We start from the raw sequence: 11,570 nt of genomic DNA, 5'->3' as shown, positions 1-11,570 counted from the left end.
CAAGCGTGCCTTTGTTCACTGGTACGTGGGTGAGGGCATGGAGGAAGGAGAGTTTTCTGAGGCCCGTGAGGACATGGCTGCCCTTGAGAAGGATTATGAGGAGGTTGGTATTGATTCTGTTGAAGGAGAGGATGAGGAAGAAGGAGAGGAATACTAATTACCATTCCTTTCAGCCCTGCAACATGTCATACTCAGAACTTCAGCTTCAAGCTGACAGGCGTTAAAGCTTTCTTAGATTGTCTTCGCTTTTACCTGTGATCATGTCTGTCTTTTTAATGTGCACCTATAAGATTTTTTCCCTCGTGTCTCAAAAGTAAAGGCATTGAGAAAAAAAAGTGACTTATGTACTTTTTGTAAATTGATTTCTCTACACTTGGAGGATAAGAGACTGTACAACAGGGTATTCATCAAAGATCCCACTTGGCTACCTCTGGAGAAAAGGGAGCACACTAATCTCAAGAAGCAGGAGAGCTGGATTCTGACACTTATCTGTTAATATCACCTATACCAGAATTAGAATCCAGGTCGTAGGGGACTTGGAAAAATGTACTGAAAGTCACTCTATTAATCTAGCTCTTGAGATTATTGGGTAGCTAATGAATTAGGAATAAGCACAGACATAGTTTATTTTATTGCACTTCACAGATGTGTATTTTTTTACAAATTGAAAGCAAGATTCCACTACCAAAAGATTACAACTTGATTGCAATACTATTGTGTTCTAGAACCAAATGCCCAGTATCTCCAAGGTATACCTGTAAGTCTGTTTGAATCTGCAAATATAGGACTACTGTTAAAGCCATGTGCATTTGTGGGAGAGCACTGCTTTTACAAGGGGATAAAGTGAACATTGTCAAGGTTAGGATAAGAGTATATAGCATTTGCTATAGTTTACATTCTTTCAAGTATGTAGTTTGGCTATATCTAAAGGAATCTAGAGATAGACAAATGGGTTTAACCTATAGAAAAATGTACATTTCAAATTCAGAAAGCACAAGGACAGTTAAGATTTGCTCAAGATATTGATGTATTATGGTTTAAAAGGAGGGAAGACCAAAATTTTCCCAGCTCTTCTCCTAGCCTGTAAATACTAGATACAGTGTGTCCCCCCAAAAAGCTATACACCTTTTAAGAAAGGAAAAAGCAATTGTAATACTGAGTACTGATAACAAAAGATGAACACAAATCACATTTGACTTCTGCAATTACAAGAGGTGTTGAAAGTGGTTATCATCAGTGACCAGACACTTTTGATTATGATGAACCACTGCTTAAGTAATGTTGACCAAAGAATCTACTTGTATACATTTTTTTGGCACCCCCGATATTTACAAAATAGTTCCCAGCTCCTGAAAGGAAATCTCATTTGGCAAGACATTTGAGAAAGTTATTGTGTGGCACTGTAGGCCTAGCATGGCAACAAATGTAGCCAACATTTGTAGGTCCCAGAGGAAGGCCAATGCCAGGACTTTAAAACTAGGGGCCAGTCAAGTGGCTCGGTTAAGTGTGAGCTCTGAGCAGCAGGGTCACTGGTTCAATTCCCACGTGGGCCATTGAGCTGCCAATAGATGGCAGGATGGCTCAGCGGGTGAGAGCACGTGCCCCTAACAAGGTTTCCCGTTGGGACTCCCGCACAGGATGGTGGGCTATGCCCACCTGCAACTAACATTGAACACGGCACCTTGAGCTGAGCGGCCGTGAGCTGCCAATGGCCGACTGGATGGAGGCGATGTGGAGCTGAGCTAGCTGTGCTCTCCACAACTAAGATTGAAGGACAACTTGGCTGTTCCCCTTCCCCAATTCCCCAATAAAAACAAAAAATCAACTAGGAACCAAATGGGAATTAGAGTTTTGAGTTAGTGTCCAACTCACAGAGGGAAACTATCTTGAGAAGTGCTTGAAGACCCTTTAAAATATCCCTCTGTTCTTTCCACAAAACGGAAGGGTAACTAGGCCAGAGCCTGGGAAGCAGCAGCAAACGAATGCAGAAAAGAGCTTGCTTTTCAGGCAAGCAATATTCTGCAGAGGGTGTCATGATGCTTTTCCAGAGTTCTGAGGCACAAGGTAGAAACAGGATTAAGCCAGGGTTTCAACGGTAGCTAATATTTTACTTTGGTGGTGGTGGGGATATTGTTTAGTTTTTAAGAAAAAAAGATCTGTAGTAAGGCAAATGTTAAGATGACAAGCAAGCTTGAGTAGTAGGTACATCGGGTGTTTGTGATTTTATTATCTGTTGCTGCATAGCAAATCGCCCCAAAACTTCATGGCTTAAAACAATATATGTACGACCTCACGCAGTTTCTGAGGGTCAGGAATTCAGGAGTAGCTTGGCTGATGGTTCTGTCTTGGGGTTTCTCATAAGGTTGCAGTCATCTGATGCTTGACCAGGGCTGGAGGATTCACTTACAAGGTGTTTCACATGCCTGGCAAGTTAGTGCTGGTTGTTTGCTGGTGACCTTAGTCCAATTCACATTTACCTCTCCATAGGGCTGTTTGTCCTTATGACATGGCAGCAGGCTTACCCCAGAGTAAGTGATCCAAGAGAAGGCAAGTTGGAAACTGCAGTGTCTTAATGACATATCCTCAGAAGTCACATTGTCATTTTAATATCCTATGTGTTACATGTCAGTCCTATTCATTGTGGGAGGAAACTAAGAAGAAGCAAGAATCAGTGGGAGCTACATCCAAAACCCTGTGGTCTCATGTTTATATTGAGTAAAACACCATAGTTAGAGCCTTCTGTTTTGTGTATGCTTGAAATAGTTCATTTTTTGAAAAAGGGGGAAACCTATAGTTTAGAGAGAAAAGGTTTCTCATTTTTTACAGTTCAAATTTGAATTTCAGTATTTTTTATTGCCTTTTAAAATTTCTTTTAGAATAGACACCTACCTGTACTCCTGAACTATCCTATCCCCTTTATTCACTAATTTGGTTATCCAACTTACTGCTGATAATTCAGTATTTCCCTCTGTACCCCTGTTCTCAATCATCTTATATGTCAAGACAATGACTAGTAGTTGACAAGTAGTCAAAGCCTTTAATGATGAGATACCCAATGTGAGACATGGTAAGGGTGTAGTTTGTAAGCTATAATGAAATGCTAAGGCACCCAGGAAATGTCACCAAGCATTCCTTTAGGGGGGCACTGGGGTCTTATCTATATCTCTGCCCCAGCAGCAAGCACAGTGCCTGGTAATGCTTTTGGTTTACAGGATGCTCCAAGGGATGTAAAAACAAATAATGATTATTTCCCTCTTAGACTACTTTTTTTTTTTTTTTTCTTTTTCAGCTGAGCCATCCTGCCGCCTGTTGGCAGCTCAGCGACAGCTCAGCTCGGGCCAGGCATCGAATCACTGTTGCTAGACTACATTCTTTATTGTTCTATTCAATATAAATGTTTAACCTTAGGGTTTTGTAAAACGTATTCACCCTCTTTCCAGACCCAGGTCTCTTTAAGCACCTCCTGAGAAGGTGAGTCTCAGGGTGGAGAGGCCTAGGGAACAGAGAGACACTTGACCTCTTGTTGTCACTAGTCAGACTCTCTTACTCTGGGCCTATTTTCCCTTTTGAACTATGGATTTCCATCCTGCCTTTCTCAGAGCAGGGTGGTGAATAAAGGCAATCAAGTCTGGAAGGACATGTAAGCTTAGAGATGTGTGTCCAAGCTTGGGAGATGAGGGGCAGGGCACCCCAGGATGTGATAGCTCTGCTCAGTGGGACCCCAGAGCCACTGCCAAGAAAGAATGAGCCATTTACTCAGAAAAAAAATAGAAATAAGTAAAACCCCAAGGGGGATTTACTTAGACATGGGCGAGAATGATAATAATAATTAACTTTAACTACATCAACACCTTCAATTTACTATTGACCCACTTTATTTTAATACCAGAATGCTTAAATGTCTTCACAACCCAGCATTCTTGACCACCTTTAGGTGACCTTAAAATGGGAGAAGCCCAGTGCCCCATTTTTTACAGATGATAGATTTAATTGGCAGGGAAGAAGGGAAGTGATACTACAGCCCAGTGTCCTGCCTTGTAGGACCAGGAGCCTTAAATATTGCCTTCCTCAAGATCTGAGCCAATAGGGGTCTTTCAGCTCTATGAGGGATCAGGGCTGTGATTTAGGGGCATGCTCAATTTAAGAGGCTTAAGGGAGAGAGGAGAGAGGTGCCATTTTCCCCTCCCAATCCCATCAACTTCCTGGCAAATTCCTTAATGCCCTGCAGATGGCACCACTGACAAGGAGTTCTCTGCCCAGAAGTGCTGAGCTCAGATTTGTAAACTGCCCTGCCTGTCACCTTGGAACTGAGCCTAAGATACACAACAAACAGGAAATGACTGACCTGGCACCCCTGGCATTCACATGCTTGTCACTTTTTGTTCTGTCCATTCCAGGAGGCAGCAAGGCCTCATGTTAGGCTATTGTGAATCACAGCCACAGGGAACCCCACACCCAAGGAGCTCTTGACCTCAGCTCCTGTCTCTAGGGAGCTTCCCAGGGTGGGATGGATATACCAGGGGTGCCAAAAAAATGTATACACATGACTTGTTTTCATCTTTTGTTATTGGTATATATTGAGTATTATAAGTTTAATACAGTTTTTTCCTTTCTTAAAATAGGTATACATTTTTTTGCAGCCTCTGTATAAACACGGCCTTGGAGGTCAACATGCAGTAGTGGAGGATCAGGTTGTCAGATTAATCTGAACTCAATATTGATACAAAGTCAATAACCACTTGATGATGTGGACATAATTATGTATTAGATGTCATTGTGATTCAAGGGCCAGCTTTTTCCTCTCTGTCATCTGGTCCATAAACTGAAATCAATGCCCTACCCTACCCATCCCTCAACTGACCAACCCACCTCCCAACTGACAGCCTGCTGTATGTTATTGTGTCCAGCTGTGATGAAATCTAGCTCATCACCTCAGTCCTGCCTGGGGCTTTCAAACACTATTCTCTTTGCCTGTATGTAACACCTTTTCCAACCATAACTGATCCCACCCCCTTTGCCCAGTTAACTCATACTCTTCCTTCATTGATGAAAACCCAAGTGTCACCTCTTCAAGGACTTGAAGACTAGATCAGATTTTCTATTATATATCTTTATAGAACCTTCTACTTTTCTCTCAAAGCATTTATCGTATTTTGGATTTATTTATTTTTATTTATTTGATTATTTAATGAATATATTTGCCCCACCAGATTTTATAAGCTTCATGTCTATTATGCTTATCATATACTAGCTTGGTGCTGAGTACATGACTAACACTTAATTTTTCAAGAATTCATTTTGGGGAGGAGCAGAGATTCAAACTTTTAACTCTGAAAGCTAGCAAAGACTGCCCCTCCACTGCCTTTCCTTTCCTCCTATTTCCCAGGTCCAAAGACCTAAGATGCCTCAGGAAGACACTACAGGGTGGACAATTATATCAAATAGAGGTAGGAAGTAAAGTTGCTGCCCTGTTCTAAAGATTCTTCATAAATCAGAAGAAATCTCTCAGCCTCTCTCTGTCTCAACTCTAGTATCTCATGATCCTAACATGTAGGAACTTCTGCTGGCTCACACTGACCAAATGAATGTATGCCATGAGATAGGTGTGACCCAGCTACCAGAACAGGCTGATGTCACCTTAGACATTCCTTTTATACAACAGTGTGCAAAGCTAGGTAGATAAGTGTTCTCACCATCCTCTTCACTGGTTACCCTACTATGCAAATTATTATCCAGTTCTGTTGTACCTCAAGAAGGATATGGACAGGCAAGAGAGTTTCCTCCAGAGTAGGTAAGTAAGTGGTCCTGGATAGAGCAACTCAGAGAACTGAGGTTGTTTAGATTAGAAGAAAGAATCCCAATGAAGAGCTCCTGTCCAGAAATGGCAACAGAATCATTCCTCAAATGGAAGACTCATGTCCTGAGGGCACAGCAAAGGATGGGGAAGAACACTGCAGCTCACTTTCTAATAATTAGCTAGGACCCACAATGGACCACTATGGCATCCATGTTATGAAGGGCAAACACATAGAACTGAAGACTTCTAATATCCCTCTCCATTCCCAGCATCTAGGATTTCACAAATTGTCCTGCTGTCTCAGGCCAAACTTTCATTATGACTACCTTCTCAAATATTTTTGGAGAGGTCAGAGATAGGTGGGACAAAGGAACAGAATCTCTCAAAGAATGTTTCTTAAACCCTTCCCCCACCCCTGCCAACAACAACAACAACAACAACAACAACACAAAGTTCTCAGATCCAGGGATACCTTGCCTAATGGGAACCTCTGGTTTCCTTAGTACCTAGACAAGTGGGCAATTCCAAAGTTGCGGGTCCATTTTAGAAATTGGTCCAAATTTCATTAGAGAGAAAGAAAAAGGTTTACAGCCTGTCTTAGTTTGGGCTGCTATAACAAAATGCCATAGACTAGATGGCTTAAACAACAAACATTTATTTCTCATAGTTCTGAAGGCTGGGAAAATCCAAGATCAAGGTGCTGGCAGATTCAGTGACTGGTGAGAGCCCTCTTCTTGGCTTGCAGATGGCCCATCACCTTCTTGATGTGTCCTCGTGTAGCTGAGAAAAAGAAAGCTCTAGTCTCTTTTTCTGCTTCTAAGAACATTAATGTACCTCATGACCTCATCTAAACCTAATTACTTCTCAAAGGCCCCACCTCCTAATATCATCACATATAAATTTTGGGGCAACACAAACATTCAGTCCATAGTACAGCCTGTAGTAGTTTCACCTTACAGTTGGATGGATTCTTCCTGAAGATCCAGAATGTCCTGAGAACAAAACCGCCCTGAAGCTACAAGACTTAGAATGAGCAGGAATTTTTCCATACTTATGTTTTCCATGGGAAAATTAGGATATGTATAACAGGTAAGCAAAGAGAAAATGAAGATAACCCATCATCTGAATGGAAAGTTTCTGAAATCTTTAAGAAAAGGGCAACTTTTCCACCCCTCTCCCGCCCCAGTCACCTCTGGGAGTGGGTGCCCTGGGTCTTCTGTCTGCTCCTCTCAAAGTGCTATTCAGCAGTAAGTCTCCATCACTTGAAATCTCAAAGGTGGCCTCACAGGAAGAAGCAGAAAAATGAACCCTTTAGATACAGATGGAGGGTGCCAGGGCTCCTGAGGATACTGAAATTTATGTTTTAGCTTTCTATTACACTGAGTATCTAAGCAGTTTAGTAGTGAGAACACAGAAGTGGGGAGATATATCCACTAAGAGGCAGAATATTGGGTAAAAGAGAAGCTTCTGAGTCTGAAAGGCCAAGTTCAAATCCCAGCTCCACCACTTACTATTGTAGGCCCTTGCACAACATTACTTAATCTCTTTGAACTGATTCCTCATCTATTTTTTTTTAAAGATTTTTATTGGGGAATTGGGGGGATGGGAACAGTGCTGGGGAATTGGGGAAAGGGGAACAGACAAGTTGCTGTCGTTTTGTTCTTCAGTCTAGTTGTGGAGGATGTTGCTTCACTGGCCCAAGTTGGCACCATCATTGCGCTCTTCTCTGGCGAGGCAGATCAGTCGCCGGCTTCTGGACGGCCGCTCACTGCGGCTGCTGGCCGCTCATGCTGGCTGCTGGCTACACACGGTAGCCCATGGCAACCCACTGCCAAAGGGGCTGCAGCCCACGCCGTCGCCGGCGACTCCCGGCAGCCCAGCTCCAGGTTGAGCTGTTGTTCAGCATCTTAGCTGTAGAGGGCAGTGTCACTGGCCCTCATATGTGGGATCCGAACCGGGGCCCTCTGGCGTCCCAAGCGAGTTCTTAACCATCGCGCCACTCGGCCAGCCCTCCTCATCTATTTTTTAAAATCTACTTTGTAAGGTCCTTGTGACATTGAATAAACTAATCTATATAAAGTACCTGTTAATATTTAGCACTTAAGTGTTGCTCAATCTGGATCATTCCCTTCTCTGTGTTGCTTGAAGATGTTGAAATTTACTCCACAGTCAAGGTGGCCTCTTCCCTATTAAGAATGGGTAACTAATCTCCTGGGCAGAGATCAAATCCATGAACATTGAGTGTTTACTGTGAGAACTGCCCTGGCTTAAGTATTGGGGTTGAAAGAAAAGAAGTTAATTAGAAGCCAAATATGGTTTCTAGCTCTCTAAGAGGAGGGGAAAGGAAAAAAGACATAAATGGAGGTTAAGTTAAATAATACAAAAAATTTAAATAACAGCTCAAGATAATGTTATGAGACAGTGCATATATGCCTAATTGTTCATTGCTCACTGAACTATACAGCTGGATGTTGCTTTGAGAATTTAGAAAAGGTGGAAATACCTTCAGGAAAGAAGAAAATACATTATTTGGGTTGAGCCTTGGAAGTAGATAGGATTTGGATAAAAGGAGATTTGGTAACTTTTTAAAAAGGATGTGTTGTGTCTTTTTGCATAGTGTTCTGAGTGGTAATTCAGCAAACACAAACTTTCACCAATTCTAAACACAGACACTGGAAAGAAAGCTACCAGCTTTCAATGAATTTGTAAACAAGGGCTCAAGGACTTGTGAGCAAATAAATCAGATTGCTGCTGGGCTCAAAACTCCTTTCTCTAGGAAGTCTAGAGGCTTTCTCTGTTCTGAGCTTGAGCTTATCTTATACTATTATGCAGTTTTAAGTTCATTTGTTTATAGATATTTTGCCTTTTAAAGTTCACTTCAGTTGTACACATCGGTACATTCTGGATGATGCTAAGTCTCTAAGCAGAATCTATGTTTACCAGTTGTTGTAAGAATCAGATGTAATAGTCTGTGACTCGAATAATGTCACAGCGTTTTGTGAACCGCAAAGGACCATGAACACTAGATTCATAGATTTGGAAGCAATCTGAAGGGTCTTCTAGTTTTGCAAATGAGATCAAGTGTAGCCCAGGATGACAATTCTAGAACCAGAACCCAGCTCTCCTGATTATCAGCAATGCCTGCCATCTTTTCTCACTACGTTTGTAAATATTGGGCTGTCGGAAAAGTCATGACTTTTTTTTTTTTTTTTTAGCTGAGCCATCCCGCCACCTGTTGGCAGCTCACGGCTGCTCAGCTCGGGCTGACTCGAACCGCTGTTGCTCAGAGCTCAAACTCTTGAGCGAGCTCTTAACCAACTGAGCCACTCAGCCGGCCCTATGACGTATTTTTTTTTATGTTTTTCATTGCAAAAATGCGTCATGACTTTTCCGACAACCCAATATTTGAGTGCCTACATGTATTAGGCACCAGGTTAAGGCCTAAGGAAATAACCATGTTCAAGATGTGGATGAAAAAGGGGTTCTACGGAAAGTAACCTCACAAGGTGATCTGATAAATTCCTAAATGGGCAGATCATAGTGGGTAGTCACTGTCCCAGGCTTAACACACCTTTGAAATAAATTTAACCATTCTGAAGAAAGCACATTATCTTGTTAACTACCTGTAATCCGATTTCCTGCCTTGTTACTCCCACCCTCATGTGATCTTCCATACATTCCCTGTTAGGTTCAAATGCATAAAAGAAACTGAAACTGTCATCAGTTTTGGTTCAAATAAACTCATAAAAATTCTCTACAGATTTGGGTGTTCTTACATCACACAGACAAATATGATTCTTTTCCTTTAGGAGCCAAACAAATAAATGCAAACAAATTAAGGCAAGTTGTAATAAATAATACGACAAAAATAGATTGCTTTAGCTAAGGTAGTGGGGGGAAGACTGCTGTAGCAGATAACATTTAAACTTAAATCTGAAGGAAACAGGAGCTAGCCAAAAGTGAATTGGGAAGGAGGAGGGGGAAGGGGAGAGCTCTTCCAAGCAGAGGAAACAGCAAATGCAGAGTTCTAAGAAAGGAAAGAGCTTGGCAGGGTCCACCAGGAACTGACCAAAGGCCAGGATGAAGATGGTGCCTGGTTGAAGCAGTAGAGAGGGGATAGCTCGCAGGTCACAAACTCAAATGCACAGCTGGGCTGGCAATGTAAATGGAAAAACTGGTGGGATGTAAGTGCTCACCCAAACGATGAGGGCTGTGGAAAACTGCAGCACATCCTGCTCCATCTACAGAGCCATAGGTCCTTTTGCTCAGCTCAGCCAGATCTTCTATTTAAGAGACAGAAATCTGAATTTTTCAGGTGTCATCTCCTAATTTTTAAGTGTTTGTTCAAATTTGTTAAAAGCACTGTGAGCCAAACAAAACAGCATGCCTAATGTAGCCCAAAGTTCACCATTTTGCAACCTCTGAAAGCCTTGTAGGCTTACTTTAAGGCAGGTGAATTTTTAATTGCAAATGGATCACTTTTGAAATCAAGGTTTTGAGCAGGGGTAAGATCTGATTTGTGTTTTAATAAGATCATTAAAGCACAGAGGCATGAAATTAAGATCTGAGAAGTGTTAAGCACCAAAGCCACCTCTCCCTGACAATCTGTAAATTCCTCCAGGGCAGGGCTTTGACCCATTCCTGTTTATCCTTTACAACACACTCAGTAGACCCAAGCCACCTCCCCTTCCTCTCCTTTCCTTGTAGCACTGCCAAGACCACAGCCAGCTGTCATCTCTTTGTAACTGTGTCTACCCACTGTCCCTGTTGGAGTTGTTTACTTCAAGCTTGGTTGCTAAGTAGGAAATCAGCTTTTTAGATTATCTCATTATCTAGCTATCACCAAAGACAGGTATGTATATATGTATTTATACAAAATATATGCTTTTTATTTCCCAAGGTTCTATTGCAAATCACTGGGGAAACATAAAAGAGATAAAAATAACGTCCCAAGGAGTTACAAGAGTACAGAATTCAGTTGTTAATTCTGGCTCCTGACTTGCTCAGATAGTAACTGGATGCAGTCTAAGGCCTCCAGAATTGGTTTCTTAAGCTTCATTGGGGGCCTTTGTAAAACTGAGACCTTCCTTTGAGTTTATCTGCATTGCTCCTTTCAATTTAGAGAAAGGATTCAACTTCATGAAGGTGGGGCTTTTCAAACAGTACTTACATCAAGGTCACAGGTCGGTAACTTGCATTCCTTGATTTTGTGACCTTGGGCACATGACAACCTCTCACCTTTTTCTAATCTCTAAAATGCTAATCACAACAGCGTTCCTCTGAACGTGGTCATGATATTCAAATGAGATAAAGTCTATATAAAGTGAATGGCACACAGGTCAGCTAATATTTGATTCAGCCCCACTCAGCAATGATCCCCTGTGGGCATTTCCTCACAAACCTTCAGAAGTTCTATTTCTGTAGTTCTCTATTCAGTTTTCTTTAGTAGTATTTGCTCTAGCACACATATGGCCATCCACAAAAGTGGCTGAGTGAAAACTACTGGCCGCGGCCCTCACTCAAACATAAAACACACTTTCAGAAAATGCTGCTACAGGCTTCGGGTTCCTGGGCAGCGGTACCTTTCAGAACCCCCATTGAGCGCTCACATCCTGACTGGCCTGCTCCAAACGGTTCATTTAAACACGACCAAACTAAAATTTCGGTCGCTATTAAAATGCAAGAATCCTCACTTACCAGTGGGTGGTGAGGGAGACAGTTGGCTAGTTTTAGAATGAGCACCGATTGGCCTCAAAAGTCCCTCCCCCTTCCA

The 11,570-nt window shown here is 42.0% G+C and overlaps 1 long non-coding RNA gene across 1 annotated transcript; it reads right to left on the bottom strand.

Moving 5' to 3' along the window:
• Positions 1 to 6,675: 6,675 nt before the first annotated feature.
• LOC109393218 (uncharacterized) lies at positions 6,676 to 11,561 on the bottom strand. Its single transcript, XR_002126208.1, has 3 exons — positions 11,495 to 11,561; positions 9,994 to 10,080; positions 6,676 to 7,078 (listed from the first exon to the last, which is right to left on the bottom strand). It is a non-coding gene; the product is annotated as an uncharacterized LOC109393218 (long non-coding RNA).
• Between the last annotated feature and the right edge of the window lie 9 nt (positions 11,562 to 11,570).

Source organism: Hipposideros armiger, unplaced genomic scaffold (genome assembly GCF_001890085.2).
Source record: "Hipposideros armiger isolate ML-2016 unplaced genomic scaffold, ASM189008v1 scaffold_371, whole genome shotgun sequence".
NCBI classification, from domain to species: domain Eukaryota; kingdom Metazoa; phylum Chordata; class Mammalia; order Chiroptera; family Hipposideridae; genus Hipposideros; species Hipposideros armiger.
Note: the sequence above shows the minus strand (reverse complement) of the source record. Positions and strands in the feature narration are given on the sequence as shown.